Below are 20,960 nucleotides of genomic sequence, written 5' to 3'. Positions count from 1 at the left end.
TGTGAATCTACATTCTACACAATTTATTAATCACAAATTCTCTAACCGAACCTTAAATATGAAACGCAACCCAGACCTGACTTTGTTCAACATAAATGTCATGTTTGCATTGATTTTAATGAAATGATGCAGGCATTCTGGCTAGCAAGGTTTAGGCTTAAAGCCAGTTTAAAATCAATAAAACTAGACTGGTTTCAATCCAAAACCTTCATCAGACACGTGGCAAACTGTAACTTTTGAGTACCAAGTGTTCATTTTCTCATTCTGGATAATATTAAAGTCCTATCAGGGGAAAAGGCAGGGTATAAATAAATAACTATATAATAGTAATAATAATAAATTTTCCTCTTTGGCCATAACATGTTTGCCATCCTTTGCATCCTTCCGGAGCAACATAAGTTGTTTTATTTTTATTGTTGTAGAATTCATAGAATCTCCCAGGCAACTTTTCAACAACATTCACAAATATGTTTCCAGTGAAAGGAAAGGATTAACAATATCTTGAAAGAGAGCATCTTACTTCCACAAAGCATGTATGGTCTGCTGCAGTTCCCATGGGATCAGACACATACATTGAGACACTTCCTACAAAACAGCCATTGTTTCTTACATGTCTCTCAGTTTCCTTCTGTCACGACGGGCTCCTGCCCTTCATTTTGACTAACCAGGCCATAGACAGCATGTAAACTCACGTAAGCAAATAAAGATGCCAGCTGCAACCAAAGTATTCAGGGAAGTGATTCAGTCCAAGTTGTTCTGCATATGTTTTATACTTTGCACTTGTAAATTCAGCTCTTTATACTGCTTATAGTTAATGAAGCTGTCCCAAGAATTAGTATTCATCTATATGGTTCACTATACAGTGGTACCTCGGGTTACATACACTTCAGGTTACATAGGCTTCAGGTTACACACTCCGCTAACCCAGAAATAGTGCTTCAGGTTAAGAACTTTGCTTCAGGATAAAAACAGAAATCGGGCTCCGGCGGCCCGGCGGCAGCAAGAGGCCCCATTAGCTAAAGTGGTACCTCAGGTTAAGAACAGTTTCAGGTTAAGAACAGTTTCAGGTTAAGAACAGACCTCCGGAACGAATTAAGTACTTAACCCGAGGTGCCACTGTACACACACTGTTATTTTCACCTACAAATTTCACATTACTAACTTAAAAGATTCCTTACCATATTGAAAGGGGGAGATTTATTACAGAGGGAAAGTTATTATAAAGATGGTTTACTTATAGTAGAGTCTAATTTGGGGGTATATACATGTCTTTCATTGTCGTTAGAGCTTATGTTCCTGTAGATGGGCAAAACCCAAAGATCCACAGTGGTAGAGTATGTGTTTTGCAAGCCTGAGATTCCAGGTTTAGTCCCTGGCATCTCCAGGTAGAACAACCAGGAATGTCCCATCTGAAACCCCGGAGAGCTGCTGCCAGTCATTGCAGACAAGCTGAGCTAGATCAGCCTTTCTCAACCTTGGGTACCCAGAAGTTGTTGGACTACAAATCCCATCATCCATGACCACTGCTCCTGCTAGCTAGGGGTGATGGGAGTTGTAGTCCAACAAATCTGGGGACCCAAGGTTAAGAAAGGCTGGGTTAGATAGACCAGAAGTCTGACTTATTATATTACATTCTAGACCCATTTAGGGGCTGCCTCTGCTGCAGCGCTGGTAGGAAAAGAAAAGTTGGAAATCGACAATATGCAAGAGTTTCTTTAAATCTCAGCGTACATTTTAGCATCCTTCTGGTGTGGCCAACTCGAAAGGCTGCCTTCTCTCATATGAACCTGTCCAAACACTGCAGTTATTCAGAATGCCTTGCTTCGCATCCTGTTATGTTCAGAGGCTTATCAGGCTGCTGGAGTGCAAGACAGGATCTTGTCGTTTGTTGTGCCCACAACTCCCAGGCAGCCAGATGGACCTTTCTTCATGTTTTTTTTTAAATGAATTTAAAAACAAAAACAAAACAAAACCACATACACACACCTTTGCTTCACCAGATCTCTGCTAGTCTGGGGTTTTATTCCTCTCCTGTGAAATCTTTTGATAGCTTTAATTTTAGGGGATTAAAAAAATTAGTGACTGTATTTCTTTTAACCTTATGTTTGTATTTAATGATGTTTTAAACTTTTTGATGATCTGGGCAGAAAACTGATGTAAAAATATTTAAATACAATAAATAAGATTTTTTTTAAAAGGGTTTTTCAAAATACTGGTGTCCAGCATCAGGGATGGGCAGAACAGCTGGAACCCAACAGGTGGGAGGCACAGCGTAGAAAAATATAGACTTTACCTCCTCTCCAGACACCACTATGGGTGACATGATAAAATATAGTTTTACTGGTTGGGCCACTAACATATTTCCTGGTTGGTAGGCCTACCTGTATCCAAATTACCCAGCGTCAGTTTCTGGTGATGCCTCACAGGTAAATAGTTTGACTTCAGAGGAATAGAAGGACTGACCTAGTCCATTGAAAGCCTCCAGTTCTACATTCCAGTTTTTGAACACTAATCAATTATAGAAAGAAAAAACAAATCAATCAGATGTAGATGCTTAGGGAGCAATCCTAAATATGGAAGCCAGCATAAATTATGATGGTTTAAATTAAGATGGCATAAAGTATGCTAGATCCAAACTCTGTTCAGGGGCAGGGCTACTATTGGCTGGAGCTGGCCTAAATCCCAGCAGAAGCTGTAAAATAGTTTGTTAAGGTAAAGGGGCCCTGACCATTAGGTCCAGTCGTGACCGATTCTGGGGTTGCGGCGCTCATCTCGCTTTATTGTCCGAGGGAGGCGGCGTACTGCTTCCGGTTCATGTGGCCAGCATGACTAAGCCGCTTCTGGCAAACCAGAGCAGCGCACGGAAACGCCGTTTACCTTCCCGCCGGAGCGGTACCTATTTATCTACTTGCACTTTGACGTGCTTTCGAACTGCTAGGTTGGCAGGAGCTGGGACCAAGCAATGGGAGCTCACCCCATCGTGGGGATTCAAACCGCTGACCTTCTGATCAGCAAGTCCTAGGCTCTGTGGTTTATCCCACAGCGCCACCCAAAATAGTTTGTTACAGCCTCCTTTTTACTGGATTAATTTATGCCACATCATGTGACAATGCTGGAGAAACTTAGGATCCAGCCTAAAACTTCCTCCTGTCCCACTCCACAACACCCTCAGAATGCCTGAGGCTTGGTTCAGCCAGCTTTGTCCCAGCTGAGCCAAGCTAAGAAGTAGATATGCTCAGCTGGAGATCTGCTAGACCCTAACCTGGGGGATATCGCTTTAGGATTGCCTTTAGTCTATATAATATTTAGCATGAGGATGTAGTCTTCCTTCCTTGACAAAAGGAGGTCATAAAATGCACTCCACTTTCTTAAATTAAAATACAGTGGTACCTCAGGTTAAGTACCGGTACTTAATTCGTTCCGGAGGTCCGTTCTTAACCTGAAACTGTTCTTAACCTGAAGCACCACTTTAACTAATGGGGCCTCCTGCTGCTGCTGCGCCGCCACAGCACGATTTCTGTTCTTATCCTGAAGCAAAGTTCTTAACCTGAAGCACTATTTCTGGCTTAGTGGAGTGTGTAACCTGAAGCGTATGTAACCCGAGGTACCACTGTAAACCTAAATTTTAAAGGCTATGAATATATTATATATTTTTATTTGTGAGGTGATTCTTCAGCCAGAATCAGAAGCAAACACTGCCCCCTTTTAACCATTAGATTAGAAACATGACCAACACCTGGGATCCAGTACAGGCAATATGTCCTTCCGAATTTAGTTGACCAACATAAATGCCCATAATCAGGTTATTACAGGACAACAGTTCTTTGAGGACTATCGCCTGAAATGCTGAAACAAATGTAGCTAACTTTTGTTACAGTATTTGAGCTGCTCATGTATCCTTCTGAGCTGTTTAGTGACAACTGAGCAGTAACAATACATTTGCAGAAGATGAAGGAATATCACAATGTTATTTTGTAATCTTCTACAGTACTTTGCAATACTTCTGCATTGAATATTCAATCACAAATTAATGTTTCTATAAAGAGTTGAAGGTTAAGAGGTGCAGAGTTGACAAAACGTAAGTAAATAAGGATATAACCCTAGAAACACTTACCTAGGAGTAAGCCCCACTGAATTTAAGGGGCTGAATTCATGCTGGATTGCGCTGTTAGCATGAAGTCTTGTATTCACTGACCTGGAAGTGTGGATGGGGAGAAATTCAATTCAGTTCACATTTAAAGGTGAAGCAACCTAATTCATACATTGCTAAACAAATTTGTAAACCGAAATACAGCTATCCTTTGAAATTCACACTTCTCCAAATTTTGCAGTGCAGTTCTCCAGCCAAGTAATATGTACCAAGAGACATATACTTGCGTAAAGTGTGCATAAAAATAATATATTAGTGAAAAATAATATACAAAATGCATTATATTTGGGGGAAAATCCATATGCAAAAAACATTACATTGTGCAAAATTGCATAAAAAATGCATATCTTAGGGAAAATTTGCACTATAATTCTGCTTACTTTTCACAAGAATTTTTTTTAAAATTGGAAGCTGATATCAAAATATAGAGAAATGAACTTAAAATGGGAACAATGAGAAACCAAAATACAATTCCACATACAATCTGGGAGTAAGCCCCTTTGAACACAATGAAACTTACCTCTGAGTAAGCATGCATAACATGTTGTTGTTAGTTATTATTTATTTTCATAATATTTAGTGTATTAGTACTTAGGTGAGCCAAAACAGTTCTAGACACGTTACAAACTTATAGCTAAACTTGATTTTGGTTTAAACTGGAGGCAGACAAAATGAAGCATCCCAGAGAAGCCTAAACTCAGAAAAAGTTCAATTCAAAATATCACAATCAGTCGACTGGGACCCTCAGAATCCATTGTGAGTGCAACTACACAGCGTTTCCTCAATGCTCTTGGGGTCTGCCTCAGTGACTGGCAGCTAGACATCTATTAAAGAAACTCTGCAATGAAACAATGATATTTTTGTTCTCCTAAACTGAACTTGCCCCCAAATTAAGGCTGCCACAATACAGCATTTTGTAAACAAAGGCGGCGGGAGAGAAAATGCGTTGTCCTGGAGAACTGAAGTGAAATTAAGAAAGGTGAAAAGAATCCATCTATATGTACACAGTGAAACATTGCGGTCTAAACAGAGCCTGCTTCCTCTTCCAGTAGCATCTGAACCCAATTCACGCCATAGCCAGCCCACATATTAAAGAGCAACGTTAATGCCAGTTCACACACAAACATCTGTAGCAATAGCCATGTCGTTTCCCAAACCGCCACAACTTCTAAAGTTGCGTTTTATGCTCCCTCAGAAATCAACTTTGGTGTTTTGACATGCAGAAATCTGAGGCTCTGCCCCCCCCAACCCCGCACACAATTCATTATTCATCCGTGGAAAAAAAACTAATAGGAATGCATATTGGTTTAAGTTAATAGTTATTCATTACCTCGCAGAAAGAGGGGCAAACAACCCCTCTGCAAAGCATTAATAATTGAAGAGAAAACAGTCAAGCCTTTGGAGAAATTCTGATAAAATCCATTACAACTGTCAGAGTCCCCCTGCCAACCCCCTGCCTCTGGTATGTGAAGCTGCTGGCTGAATGTTCTGCCTTGTCAAACCAACCGTACAGTCTATTCAGTTACCCTGGAGTTGTCATGTGGAATCAAGCAAACAAATATCTTCCCTCTGTTTCTCTCCCCAAACTCCGTCACTCCAAAACCAGATTAATTGGTTACAAAACTTAAGTGGCCAGAGTGAAAAAGGCAACAGGAGTAGATTTGCGCCTTTGAATCATTACAGTTCTAATAGTACAGGGTTGGGGTTCTTTGTTTTGTTTTCCTTCCTGAAAGAGGAGATGAGTGCTTCTCTAGTCAGTTAATGAATAAACTGCTCAACGTAGCAAAGAGCATTTTTTAGAAGTTAATATAAGTCGTAGGGCCTCTTATCAGGGAAAGAAAAGTTAGGAGACTGAACTTTTTTTCTCTTTTTTTTTTTAGGAATACAAGAGGCTAAAGAAGGAGAGTGGAGAGCCTTTCAAAAACAGTAGCTGGCATTGCACCAAACCCCCAATTTAAAACTTAAAGTGTTATATGGATTTATGCAAACGCTGGATCCTTGGATATGACAGACTGTGTTGGCATGACCTATATAGCCCTAATGGGACTGGCTTCTGAGGGCAGCCACCTTGAGCAACTGTCAGATGCATTTATGGGAAGGGCAATAGCTTAAGCAGTACAGCATTTCTCTTGCAAGCAGGTCCCAGGTTCAGTCACTGGCATCGCCAAGTGTAGACAATGGTCGACATATTATAACGCAGCATCATTTTTTTTTCATTTGGCAAAAGATCCAGTGGCCACAAAATTAAAAGACGCCTGCTTCTTGGGAGAAAAGCAATGACAAACCTAGACCGCATCTTAAAAAGCAGAGACATCACCTTGCCAAGAAAGATCCGTATAGTTAAAGCTATGGTTTTCCCAGTAGTGATGTACGGAAGTGAGAGCTGGACCATAAAGAAGGCTGATCGCCGAAGAATTGATGCTTTTGAATTATGGTGCTGGAGGAGACTCTTGAGAGTCCCATGGACTGCAAGAAGATCAAACCTATCCATTCTGAAGGAAATCAGCCCTGAGTGCTCCCTGGAAGGACAGATCCTGAAGCTGAGGCTCCAATACTTTGGCCACCTCATGAGAAGAGAAGACTCCCTGGAAAAGACCCTGATGTTGGGAAAGATGGAGGGCACAAGGAGAACGGGACAACAGAGGACGAGATGATTGGATAGTGTTCTCGAAGCTACCAGCATGAGTTTGACTAAACTGCGGGAGGCAGTGGAAGACAGGAGTGCCTGGCATGCTCTGGTCCATGGGGTCATGAAGAGTCGGACATGACGAAACGACTAAACAACAACAACAACCAGTGGCCCTGTTCTCGTTTTGCCCAAGAATCCCAAGAAACTCAAAGGCACTATGCGAAAATTCACACATGAGATCAGAAGGGGTTCCCTGGGTGTGCCTTCTCCAAAGCTCCCCCTGGCGCACAAATCCTGGAGCTGAGCCCTCATTTGAGTCTCCTGATTTCCCCTGCCATGTCTGCTCATTAACATCGGTCCTGTCTGTTTTGCTTTCTGATTCCTACCAGGTGGTTTCCTACTAGGTGATTCCTTGCCAGTGTGGTTACTGTGTCAGACTAGGACCTGGGAGATCAGGCTTCAATCCCTGCTTGTCCATGATGCTTGGGCCAGTCATTAGCCCATCTCACAGGGTTGGTGTGGAGATTAAAGGAAGAGGGCAGGGGGAAAGCATGTGTGCCACCTTGAGGGAAAAAGTGGGGTATAAATGCAATAAAATAATCAATGTCGTAAGTAGCCTGTAGCCATCAAAAACAATACCAACAGCAGGTGGATACAATCAAGGTGTGCAGGTATGAGAGATTTCCTTTGTTTCAATGATGTTTTTGTTTTGGATATGAAAGACGCGCCAGCAGGAAGAACTTTCCCTCTGAATTCAAATAGCAGCATTGTTGGTGAAGGAGGCCATTTTCATTCTCTGGAAGGTGAAGTGGGAGGGATTATAAGCCTTTTCCTCCCCACCCCTTGCAGTGCCAAGGGTGCTTCACCTTTGCATGAAAGAGTGAAGCAACGATTCTTCAACATCAGCTTCGCTGGACTGGTCATGTTGTGTGGATGCCTGATTATCGTCTTCCAAAGCAACTACTCTATTCCGAACTTAAAAATGGTAAGTGTAATGCTGGTGGTCAACAAAGGAGGCTCAAAGACTCTCTCAAGGCAAACCTTTAAAAAGTGTAGTATAAACACAGACAACTGGGAAACACTGGCCTGCAAGCACTCCAGTTGGAGAACAGCCTCTACCAAAGGTGTCATGGGCTTTGAAGACTCTCAAACTCAGGACAAAAGGGAGAAACGCACTAAGAGGAAGACACGCTTGGCAAACCCTCACCGTGATCAACTCCTGCCCAGAAACCTATGTCCCCACTGTGGAAGGACATGTGGATCCAGAATTGGTCTCCATAGTCACTTACAGACTCACTGTTAAAACGTGTCCATGGAAGAAAATATTACTTGGCTACGAGTGATCACCAAAGAAGAAGCAAATGTGTGTGTGTGTGTGTGTGTGTTAGCTGCATCCACACAATTAACGTCATGTTGAGTTTGGCCCTTAGACTGAAGTTTAAAGCATGAGCCAGTCAGATATATAAGCATATGCTCAACAATCCACTTGACATCAACAGGACTTAAAAATGCTTAACTTGGCTGGATGGTGCCCATTTATGCTAAATATAGAAACAGCCTCTTGGCCCCATTTTTGCACAGTGTCTCTTTTGTTCCCCTGTTCAGGAATGAGAATGCTTGCTAGCAAGCAAATTATGATAATTACTTGGTCTGCTGCATCCTTTGCCTGACTAGCTAGCAAGAAAAGGGGAACAATCTGTGTACATGAATGCAATTTTAAATTCACTCCAAATGCTGCTGAGATAGTGATATTGAGAAAGTTTTTCTTTATAACCTGGTTGGATAGGACTCATAAATTAGTTATGCTAGGAGTATTAGCTAATGTGGTTTTGGAATATTAGAAATAAAACACCCGCATTTTTGTTTTATGGTGGATTTGCAGTTGCTTATGGCTAAGGCAAATAATTAAAATAATTGATAATCTCAGAAAGGATACCACAAAATTAGAAAAGGTGCAGAAAAGAGCAAGGAAAATTATTAAACACTTGCAACTCTATTTGTTCTTCTATAGAGAGTTGCAGTGTTGCATTTACTGTCCTAGGGCTGAAATAGAGAAACTATTTTACCTAGATGTAATTATGTACTGATAGGGAGAAAAACGTTTTAGTATTCATGACACTTAAACTAAATGAGGTATGTTAACTACTTCTCAAAGAATGCATTTTAATTTTAATAATGATAATGCTGACACTTACAATTTCATTTTAAACTGAAACTTGCTTGTAAATAATTAACCATTATGGTCTATCAATTGAATGTTTTAATTTTAAAAATAAGCTCTGTTGATTTCATATAAGTAGGAAATCATACTGGAAACATATAATCTTGAAAGAAAGAAAAAACACCACACATTGATACATGCCATCAGATATAAGATTATAAGATAACACACAAGACCAGGACTGGGTCTCTTTGCATTAGGGCCAAACCAAACAAATAAATGAAATCACATTACAAAAGAAAATGTATACACCAGACTATAGCCAGTGCTCCCCCCAAAAAAATATGTTTAGGGGTACTCTCATTTTCCTACTCATATTGAAATATTGCCCCTCAATGAGACCAAACTTAAGTCCACAAAATGTTTAGGGGTATGTGTATCTCTGCGTCCTCCCAGAAAAAAGCACTGATTATAGCCTAGCCAAATCTTAAAAGGGTTGCCTCAAGTTGATTTTTAGTTGAGATGTAGCCCATTGACAAAGTAGGAAATTTAGCAAAAACGCCAAAACATATTGGTTTTGAGCTATTTTTATGGGGAAACAGCAAAAACGGCACTGCTGACATGGGCTCCCATACGTCAAGATATTCCTGGACCCTGAATTCTAACGGGCAAGTCTCTAAATCATACAGAATGTCAATTCAGCAAGACACAGGGGACTAAACAATGTTCTGAAATTGTGGGAGTCAGAGGGATGATTTCTGATGGTAAGTTTTGAAGTTCCAAGATGACGTTCCAAGCCACCTTCTTGTACAACCACATTCCTCCATTCCTCAACTGAGTCATTTTTTTTATTCAAAATTTACTGTTGTCCACATTATGTATAGTTGTGGTGGGAATCCAAACTGCACCATTTCAGACTGCAGGTGATGTGGTGGAGCATACAGGTATGTGCACCAGATGTGCCAGGTTTCCTCTCTGAACAGGTCTGTTTGGGGATCGTGAAAAGGGGTGAGTATGCATTAGACACATAGCTAACAGATTTGAAAATAAGGGACCAGCAGCCAAAATAAGGTATTTTAGTCAACCAGCTCCTTTCCTTTCCCCCTTAACAGTCAATTGAAGAAACCTCCAAAACAAATCCAAAAGCCCCACCTCCCACAAGATCGCCGCCCGCCATTGTACTGAACCAGCTCCTTTCCTTTTCCCACACCATGTGCCCCCGCTCCAGACAGACCTTTTCCCCGGCAAGGGTGAGTGGGCCGCTGATGACGTATCCATCCGATTCCAAGCACAGACAGGTATGTTCAACTTTTTAGCCCCTCCAAGCCAAAGGCAGAAAGCCCAGCCAGCAGCCAAACGAAGCCTCAAGCGGTGGTTCCCACAGCGCAGCAACCCAGCAAAGAGGATGCAGCAAGGAAAACCACCGTCACCTCTCTGCTGGGAAGCGCTGAGCAAAGGCGAGTCCCCAGGCAACGCAGCCGATTTGATCGGCACAAGGCATGCAAGCTCCACCCCCCAGTTGTTCTTAGACTCCTTATTGGGTGAGCAACACAGCCAAGCAACACATAGAATCATAGAATCATAGAGTTGGAATAGACCACAAGGGCCATCGAGTCCAACCCCCTGCCACAGTTGGAGCCTCCCTGGCCGGCAGGGAGGGAGGGAGAGGAGCTGTTTCCTTTGAAACCTGGGAAATTTAAGGGACATCATCAGTAAGGGACAGGAAAGGACATCATCAGTAAGGGACGGGAAACGGCGCTGGGATAAGGGAGTTTCCCGCCAAATAAGGGACAGTTGACAGCTATGATTATGTTGGTTTCTGCTTCCTTCACTGTGCAGCGAAGTGCTTGTCACAAGACAATGTTTACATTCCACAGTCAGAGTACTGTTGGGTTTTCCCACGGGAATGGGAAGCTGGATGTGACGTACACTGGTTTCCTGTTTTTCACTGTTCTCTCGGTGTTCTTCTTTCCGAGGAGAAGGACTGTTGCTTCTCTGCTCCCGCAGAGGCAAGATGCATGTTTGTAATTTCTCCACTTTGAACTGAAAATAAAGCAACTTTAAGCATGTGGCACGTACTGTTCATCATTCCGTTGTGCAAAAGACTCTGCAATATCAACATTTTGGTTCCGGGCCCAGAAAGACGTAAATCAAACTGAAGATTAAAGACTCCAGCAGCCGAGTCGGAATGCCGGCAGAGGTACAGAGGAACGGATCGCGTTATCTGCTCTGCGCGTCAAGTTTGATTGATGAAGGTATGTGCTCATGCTCCAGAGCAGCCTGCCAGTTTCTAATTTATGGCTTTATGGCTGGACTTTGAACTTTTAAAAGCTGTTTTGCCGCGATATAGGCAATGGCACAAGCTCACAAGCTTGGATGCCTGGAAAAGCGAAAGTACTTTTCACAAGTGCTTTTGGAAGTTGTACAGTGACGCAGCTTGATTAAAGCAGCGGAGATGGCTGAAGCAAAGCTGGTTGAAGTTTTTGGGATTCCTAAGCTCAATAAGAAAAATTACACGGAGTGGGTACTTTATGCAGAGGCAATTCTGCGGAAAGAAGGTCTGTTTAATGTTATTACAGACAACCCCCCAGCTCCAATTACAGCTGAATGGACTGCTAAGGATTCCAAAGCACGGGGAACACTTACATTGATAGTATCCCCAGAAGAGCTCTGTCTGTTGCGTGGAAAGACCACAGCCAGAGAAATTTGGAATACTTTAAGAGAAGCTCACTTGAGGACAGAAGCTGGTTCCTCAATGTACTACTATGCCAAGCTGCATGATATGGCTCTTGCTGAAGGTGGGGATGTGCGTAAACACCTGATGGAGATGCAGAATCTGAGACACGAGCTGCAACAGAGAGGACTCACCTTTCCAGAGGCTGTGTATTCCTTCATGATACTACATTCTTTGGGACCAAGTTGGGAGTCCGTTGCCACTCAGATTGCTGTTCAACCAACTGCTCAGCTCACAGTAGCCTATGTTACTGCCGTGATCCAGAATGAAGCAGATCGCCGGGGTGCTAGCTGCATGGATAAGGGGGAGTCTTCACAGACGTCATCCCAGAGTGCAGTGGAACCACCAGAGGGCGCCAAAGCTTTGAAGGCAGTGAAATGCTACTCGTGTGGACGTCTAGGCCATATGAAGAGGGAATGCAGATATCCCAAGGCCAAGACAGAGCAGCACAGCGGAAGTTCATTGCGTGGAAAAGGCCAAAGCAAAGGCAAAGGTCCGGTGTCCAGGACAACGCAGCACAAGGCAATGGTCTCACGCTTCACTCCAAACGTCGCAAAGGTCCAGAAGACGTCTAGATCTTTCTTCGTTGTTGATTCAGCAGCTACCCACCACATGTGCAACGATAAGAGACTGTTCGTGTCTTTTACACCGCAGGAAGGTGCGATTCACCAGGCGGATGATCACACGATCCCCAGTGAAGGCTACGGAACTGTTGTTCTTCACAGTTTGGACTTATCGATACAGGATGTACTTTATGTTCCAGATGCCACACACAATCTTCTAAGTGTGATGCAGCTGAATGAACGCAACATTGACGTTTCCTTCAAGAACAAGAAATGCACCATCACAAAGAAAGACGATTATGTATTGCATGCTGAATGTGTTGATCGTTTGTTTGTTTTGTATTATGATGATGTTGTGCAGAATGAGACTTGTTGCATTGCAGGTTCTAACAAAAGTTTGCATGCAGGATGTATTCATGATTTTCACAGGAAATTTGGTCATTTGCATTTTGAGGCAGTATCTAAAATGCCTGCCTTGGTTGAAGGTATGACTATTAAACCCTGCAGGTACCACATGAAGTGCAAGGCATGCGCAGCAAACAAGGTGAAAATGGCTGCGAAAGGTAAGGTGTCTAGTAGGCAAGCTACAGAACCATACCAGGTTGTTCATGCTGATTTAGTTGGTCCACTATCGCCCTCTTTGGGTGGCAATAGGTTCTTCATGGTTCTCATTGATGCATTTTCCAGGTATATTTATGTGTACAATCTCAAGCAGAAATCAGAGGCTTTTCCAAGGTTCAAGGAATTCTGTGCTTGGTTGGAAAATGTGCATGGTAAGAAGATAAAAACTCTTTTCACAGATCGCGGGGGAGAATTCACTTCTCAGCAGTTTGAAGCTTTTCTGACTGAGAAAGGAATTCAACACGATTTGTCCAGTCCTCACTCGCCATGGCAGAATGGACTTTGCGAAAGGGCAAATCAGACATTGCTTCAAGGGTTAAAAACCTTGCTGCATGATGCCAATCTTCCAGAGAGTTATTGGGCCGAAGCTCTCTCGTGTTTTATTTACAGTTACAATCGCAGGTTATCTTCAGCGATTGGTTGTACCCCGTATGAGAAGATGTTTGGCAAGAAACCATACATCAAACACATGAAAATATTTGGTTCTGACATGTGGATTCACTCACCACAAAGCTCCAAGTTAGGCAAACGTGGTTTGCATGGTATCTTTCTAGGTTATCAGAAAGGTTCTTACAGAATAATGATGACTGACTCTAAGACAATTAGGCTCACAAGAAGTGTTGAGTACAATGCCAAGTGGGGGGAGAATGTGGGAATTTTTCAATGTTATCCTGATGACAGTGATGAGACTGAGGATAAGCAACAACAACCCACACCCACTGATGAAGGTTCTGATTCTGAGTCTGAAACTGAATCGGATAATTCAGAGGATTTCATGAGTGCGAAAGCCTCTATGCGACCCTCTGAAAGCTCTGATCAGGAATTGGAAGAACCATTGTTCACAATAGGCCACTTTTCTCCTAAGAAGGAAGAGGAGAGTGTTGAAGACCAAAGGCTAATTCGCAGGTCACAAAGAGCCACAAAAGGCAGACCTCCAAAGAGATTTGCTGATGAATATGCTAAGACAGCAGTAGCAGCTGTTAAAAGCTCCAAGAAGATATTTGAACCTTCAAGTTTCCAAGAAATCCAGAGTTTGGATTCTAAGGAAGCTGAGCCATGGTTAAATGCAATGAAGGCTGAGCTTGATTCCTTAGAAAAGAACAAAACTTGGGAGCTAGTTCCAGTAGTTCCAGGAATGAAACTGCTTGGAAGCAAATAGGTCTTCAAAGCGAAGACTGATCAAAATGGCAAGATAGTCAGACACAAAGCCAGATTGGTAGCCAGAGGTTTTGCACAGGTACCAGGTGAAGACTATCACGAGACCTACTCACCCACAGTGAGGTATGAGAGCATTAGGCTTATGCTCAAGCTAGCTGCAGAGGAGAATCTACACATTAGTCACCACGATGTGAATACAGCGTTTTTGTACGGATCTCTAGGTGAATCACTATATATGCTTCCACCTGATGGCGTACAGGTAAAACAGGGATTTGTTTGTGCTCTAAAGAAGTCCCTTTATGGTCTCAAACAAAGTGCACGGTGCTGGCACACAAAACTCACTGAAGCATTGTTTTCTCTAGGTTTTCAGCAAGGGAAAGCTGATCCATGTGTGTTTGTCAAAGAGGAGGGGCAAAAGAAGCTGTATTGTTTGTTTTATGTTGATGATATTTTATTCTTTTGGAAAGATGTCACAATGTACAATAACGCCCTAGCGCAACTGAAAGAGCACTTTGACATGAAAGATCTTGGTGAGGTAAACAACTACCTATCTCTGGAGATAGAGAAAGATCAAAGTGGTAACATTCTAGTACACCAATCACGGAAAATTGCTGATGTGTTAAGCAAACTGAACCTGATGGATGCTAACCCTGTAGACACACCGATGACAACAGGTTATCAGGTAGAAGACACTGAAGAAGCATTTTCTGACACTACACTGTACAGAAGTGTGCTAGGCAAGCTAAACTTCATTGCCAGATGTTCAAGACCTGACATTGCTGTTAGCTGTAATTTGCTAAGCAGACAAGTCAACAATCCTACTGTTAAGGATTGGAAAGCTCTGAAACGCATAGCACGCTATTTGAAAGGCACTATGCATTACAGACTGAGATTTAACAATCAGAAGTCTGGTGGTCTTGAGATTTTTGCAGATGCAAGTTTTGGAAGTGACACTGCAGACAGGAAAAGTACGTCTGGAGTTTGCTACATGTACAATCAGGGTCTATTTGATTGGTCATGCAAGAAGCAAACAACAATTAGCTTAAGTACTTGTGAAGCTGAACTGAATGCACTGTCTTATTCACTTAAGGATTGTGAATGGTTGTTACAATTGTGCAAAGACATGAGAATTCCTGTCAAATGTCCAATCCAGGTTTACCAGGACAACAAAGCATGTTTGGCTTTGCTGAATTCGGAAGGTTGTAAGCAAAGCACGAAGCACTTGCAATTGAAGTTGCAACATGCTAGGGAACATATTCAGAAGGGACTCGTAACGGTGTCCTATATGCCAGGTAATGAAATTCCTGCTGATGTATTGTCCAAGGTTGTATCAAGGGATCAACACTGTACCTATGTACAAAAGTTGGGTTTGTACTGATATTGTACGAACACGCTGCCCAGTGATGTTCACAGAAAGGGGGAGGATGTTGGTTTCTGCTTCCTTCACTGTGCAGCGAAGTGCTTGTCACAAGACAATGTTTACATTCCACAGTTAGAGTACTGTTGGGTTTTCCCACGGGAATGGGAAGCTGGATGTGACGTACACTGGTTTCCTGTTTTTCACTGTTCTCTCGGTGTTCTTCTTTCCGAGGAGAAGGACTGTTGCTTCTCTGCTCCCGCAGAGGCAAGATGCATGTTTGTAATTTCTCCACTTTGAACTGAAAATAAAGCAACTTTAAGCATGTGGCACGTACTGTTCATCATTCCGTTGTGCAAAAGACTCTGCAATATCAACAGATTAGACACCTGGCTCGCTCAGCTTCCGTGAGAAGTGGCAGTAGGGAAGAAAGCAAGCAGACAGAGATACTGGCAGAAGAAAAACACCTGGATGGATCCTGAATGGATCTGCAGTGTCTGTGTGTTTCTGTATCTGGAAGTGGCGGTGGCCATGGGGTGACTGGTTCCAATGGCAGCAGCAATGGAGGAGGGACTCCTCCAGTGCCAATCACCCCACCACTGCTTCTAAAGACAGACACAGGCAGACACTGCAGATCCATTCCAGCCTTTTTCTTCTGCCTGCATCTGTCTCTGTCTCATGACCCTGTCTCTCCCTTCTTCCACCACCCACCAAGCTCACCACCTTTTGTGGAGACTCTCTAGGACAGGAAGATGAAGAAACCTTCATCTGCTTTGGTCAATCTCGGTTAGCTCACTATCTGGTTAAAGATAAAGATCATGAAAATTGACTGTCTCTTTGCATATGCCTGATTATCACTGCAGCAACAAATGATATTTTGTATCTCATTTTTTATGTTTCTTAGTTTAGTTGTTAGTTTCAAAAGTTTCAATTTATTTAGTTTGTTTGATGAATTAAAAATAGTGTCATTTAGTATTGAGCATGAACATTCAATAAATATTTGCAAAATAAAAAATAAAAATCGCCTGGATGCACACCCTAATGAAATGTGTTGTGCATGCCTATGGTGGAACATCTCTTTTCCATGCAGAAGGTCCCAGGTTCAAACCCTGACATTTGCAAGCAGGACTGAGAAAGGCTTCTGTCTGAAACTCTGGAGAGCTACTGCCAATCAACAGTGAGCTAAATAGACCAATGCAATAGGCAGCTTCCTATGTTCCCTGCTCATAGTAAATTAACACGAATAATCTCTGACATGTTAACATTTTTTTCCGTGAGAAAACATTTTTTTAAAGGTATATATTGGTTGATTATGTTAGCCGCTGCCTGTAACACACCTATGTACAATAACCATGAGTAAAACAGAAAATCACAATTCACAACTATAATTTAAAAATATAATTCCCCACCTGCAATTTGAAGTGGTACTATCCAGAATTCTACCACCTGATTCCATGCAAAGTGTAGATCAATTCTCAGTAAGCCAGGGGCGCACAGATCAGCAAAGGAATGGTAAAACTGAGCAAGTATCACGGTTGGTATTTCTCATCCCCATCATACAAATACGACAACTGTTGTTAACGGATAGGCTGAAAATTTAACTAGTCATCCATCTTCTAGTTGGAAGATCAAGTTACATATTTTAATTTTCAACCTGCATGGATTGCTAATTGAGCTGCATATTTTATTGGCCTGGAGAACTGCATTTCATGTCACTATTGTTACCAATCCAGGGAGCTTTGCTAATTGAGTTGCATACTTGATGAACTCTGGAGCACTCTGTGCTAATTGAAGAGCATTACTGAGCTGCTGAGCTCCTAGGTGATGCTTTGAACTCACAGAAGTATGAGGCATGGTTGGACGTGCCATTTGAGAGTACCTGACCAGTTCAGCTGGCAAAATGTTGCATACTTTTCTTATTATACTGTATTTTAAAAGCTTCAGGAGTTGCACTGAAGACCACCTGCCTTGAGCAAATACTTCCCAAGTATGACTAAGGTAAGCAGTACAGTTTAATTCAACGTTAAGAGAAAAGTACTTCTGCTGTATAACTAATGCCTGATTATTTCTGATTCAGATATTGCACTCTGAATGCCAAGAAAAGGTCTCAAAAGCTCAGCCTCAGCATAGAACACCTATTCTGCATGCAAGTCCCAGGCATTAAAAGTTATGGGAAAGATTCTAGAAAACATTTGCCTGTTAGACAACACTGGGCTAGATGAGCAAATAGACTGAGACATAGATCTGATATGTGGCAGCTTCTTACATACCTATTACGAAAAAGGGGATATGGGATTGGAACAAGGGCAAACAATACTTTTCTTCATCTGTCTGTCGTCTTGTATACAAAGATCTTGGCCCACCACGTGGGAATCAGAAGTGAGAGGAATTGTCATAATCCACAGAGCTGATTTATAAAATTAAGGATTTTATACTATTTCAGAATTTAATTTTGATTTATTTTTTCAGTGCTGGGCCTTTTCAGACTGACTGTTGAAATTTGCCTTGGAAGAACCCCCATGTAACAATGTAGATCTTGAGGACCAACAACTAAAATAATAGTGTTAAGGGTGCAATGATTTTTGCAAGCCCCCTAAATTCAAGAATATCCTTAATTTCTAATAATGAAATAGTTCAAATTTGGAGAACATGTGCGTTAAATACAGCGGGAGGATTAAAAGTGCATAAAAACACATCTTAGTTGTAATCATTGTTTTAGGCAGTAGGAATCTCAAGAAGGTTTCTTTATGTTGCTGCCACCGCAAAAATCAGAGTCAGGTCACAAGGCTACGAACTATGATACCTATGATTTATGATTCGCCAAATGTTTCGCTAACACATTGTGACTTAACTGAGAGGCCTTTTATGGAGTTTTTACACCTTTCCTCACTCCAGTTCTCCCTCACCCCGAACACTGGAAAACCAGATTAGCATGAGAACACCTTACTCCAGGCTTACTCTTTTAGTACACTGAAACACACCACAGATCATGAATTGCCACCACTTGCTGATTTTTGATGTTGTTAACTAAGACATTTTAGATATGCTGGATCAGAAATCTAGGTTGCATTCACAAAGTTCCAGCTCTCCAGTCCCTATCAAAATTAATCAAATATGATAACATTTTACAAGTATCTTAATCACATTATTAGGTAGTAAGGTGGGGAAACCCTGAGCTTTTATTTAAAATTACAGTGAGGCAGTAGAACAAGCAGCAAATGACGGGCTACTGGAAATGGCAGAAGATCTCTGGATCCTGGCCATACTGGTTATTACAGTCCTCCCATGCTATCTTTATCCTGTGTCTCATTACTCTGCTATTCAATAAAAAAAACCAAGTTAGTTCAATATTATCTCCCAAGAAAGAGACCATTATTTTAAAATGATACACAACTTCTAGTAAGCACCTGAACAGAAAAAAGACTCACTAAACTTCTACAATATATTGTGGAGGATCAATTTTTTTCCTCATAAGGTTAAAAAATTTAAACCAATAATCTCTATTATATAAGTCAACAGATAGTCCTTTGCGTTCACAATATAACTTGGTAGCGCTGTCCCCAAGGTTTGAATTTATCAAGTGCCCAAGCATACACATTGCATAAAAATTGAGAAGCAGAAAATTGAGCACTGGCCTTTCAGCCCAGCTCAGTAGTAAAAACGATTGAATTTTGCTGTCAAGTACATTAGGGAGAGAGATCGCAAAATGGAGATAAATCAGATTAACACTTTAAAAGATAAATGGTACTCTAGCCAAGTTTAATCTTACTTTTGAAATGTGCAAACTCATCACAAACCTTTATTGTAGATCAAAAACATGGTGCAGTGCCCTGGAAGTCACTATAGGACACGTAATCACCCTCTCATCGTGTTCAGGGCTTCCCCTGGCAAATATCATGGATACAATTAGTTCGCTACATCACAGGAATGATGCACTGGTGGAGGAAGAGGAGTGCGGGGGGAGCGCCCCGCCCCCGGCAGCGCATTCCTGGTGGGGTGCCATCACGGCTGACCCCCCAACCCGCCACACCCCCAGGACGTGTGCCCCTGCCTGCTGCCCGCCACTGGAATGATGTTCCAAAATCCAGGTCAACCAGTAGCCACAAATACCTTTTCTTCCCCCCAGTCCTTATATTGTTGCCTTCCAAGCTCTGCTTGTGGGCTTCTTGGTGACATCTGGTTAGCATCTGTAGGAAAGAGTATTGGATGAAATGGACTGTTGGTTTGATTTGGCAGTGCTCTTCTTAGAGTCACTTGATAAGAAAAGAATTACGGTGCATTAAAAAATAGCCTTAATTAAAAATATAATGACTTTGAGAATCTTTTTTTTAATAATACAAGAGAAAGATGTGCCCTAATGTTAAGAAGAAAAAAACTTTATTGGTTGAATATGTTGGTTCAAGACCTAGACCTTCCATTGTCTACCCTGGTGTCTTGCATAAAGTGCTCTGTTTGGGTGGAAGCAGACTGCCACTGACTTGGGAGTGAATTGGGAGCTTCAATTCAGCTAGACTTGTCTTGGTGGACTACCTGGGACAGTACATTTTCAGGTCTCGAAACCAGCTTCAGGCACAGAGGGTATTAGTAATATGGAATACCACCACCCCACAGTTGGGAGCAAGGATTAACCAAGTTTGCTGTAGATGCTGGGAGTTTGGCCCTTAGCCTTGCTTACCCAATAGACCAGAGCAGTAACTTCTGCCTGCTGTACAACAACAGTTGACCACTGATACCCTGGAGAAGGCACCCATAAGGTTTAGATTTTGACACAGCTACTTAGGGCCCACACTAATAAAGAAAACTTAGAACTACAGAATAGCTGAGATGATGGTAACTATAATATGAACAACAGGGCTTGAACAACAGGTTTGGGGGAACTATCAGTTTAGCTATCAGCATACACAGAATTGCAGCACTATTCACATTTTGTCTGTTTAAAAAATACATCAAAGTTGCAAGAAGCTCATAATTTCAGAATTATGTATTATTCATTTTGCTATTGCATGGCAGGTGAACCAAATCATCTCCATAAATACGTAATGTTGTATCCCACTTTTCATATTTATTAAACGTAACTCACGTTACAAAAAATAACATGACTTCATTCAAACAGAATGAATGAAAATAGCTGCCGTGTAGAACACTGGTTTAGATGGAGCTCAGGCTGAACCTTGGCCAGTTGATGAGTTCCTGAATATGCTGAATTTGGAGTTGTTGTTCCACATTACTCTACACCCATTCCATGGCAGCTTCTATGCAGTTTCCCTAAAAACTCATTATAATTAAAGGCAGTCTGGGTCTAATAGGCCTGGTAAAAACCTAGATTGGCCTCTATTTTTGAATAACTTTGTTGAGCTCACTTCTGGACCTGGGTGGGGTCCTTAAGGATGGCTTTGGGTCCATCATGCAGATGTTGTTTAGAGGACTGCTCATGTTTTCCATCTGCCTTTGACTGTGCCTCCTCTCCATGCCCACTAGCAATTAAGGGCCTTTTCTGATTCCCTTTCCTTTCCCCATCCTTCCCTGCAGTTTAAAATCCATTTACTGTATCCATTTACTCTATAGATTTACTAACTGCAGAGGCACA

At 41.9% G+C, this 20,960-nt stretch overlaps 1 protein-coding gene across 9 annotated transcripts in view; it reads right to left on the bottom strand.

The window, feature by feature from the left end:
- Nucleotides 1-20,960, bottom strand: part of VEPH1 (ventricular zone expressed PH domain containing 1) — a 174,026-nt gene that overhangs the window by 144,826 nt on the left and 8,240 nt on the right. For 4 of the 9 annotated variants that reach the window (XM_082224096.1, XM_082224091.1, XM_082224100.1 and 1 more), the window contains exon 2: nucleotides 4,115-4,195. The gene's annotated coding sequence lies outside the window, so the exon portion shown is untranslated. Of the gene's footprint in view, nucleotides 1-2,381; nucleotides 2,509-4,114; nucleotides 4,196-4,627; nucleotides 4,649-5,271; nucleotides 5,295-5,480; nucleotides 5,819-19,483; nucleotides 19,653-20,960 lie in introns of those variants that run through there. The other 5 variants (XM_082224093.1, XM_082224095.1, XM_082224094.1 and 2 more) reach the window with 5 other exon arrangements.

The sequence above is a fragment of the Podarcis vaucheri genome, assembly GCF_965113315.1.
Source record: "Podarcis vaucheri genome assembly, chromosome: 5".
In the NCBI taxonomy this organism is placed as follows: Eukaryota; Metazoa; Chordata; class Lepidosauria; order Squamata; family Lacertidae; genus Podarcis; species Podarcis vaucheri.
The sequence above is the reverse complement of the archived record's forward strand: the minus strand, read 5'-3'. Positions and strand labels throughout refer to the sequence as shown.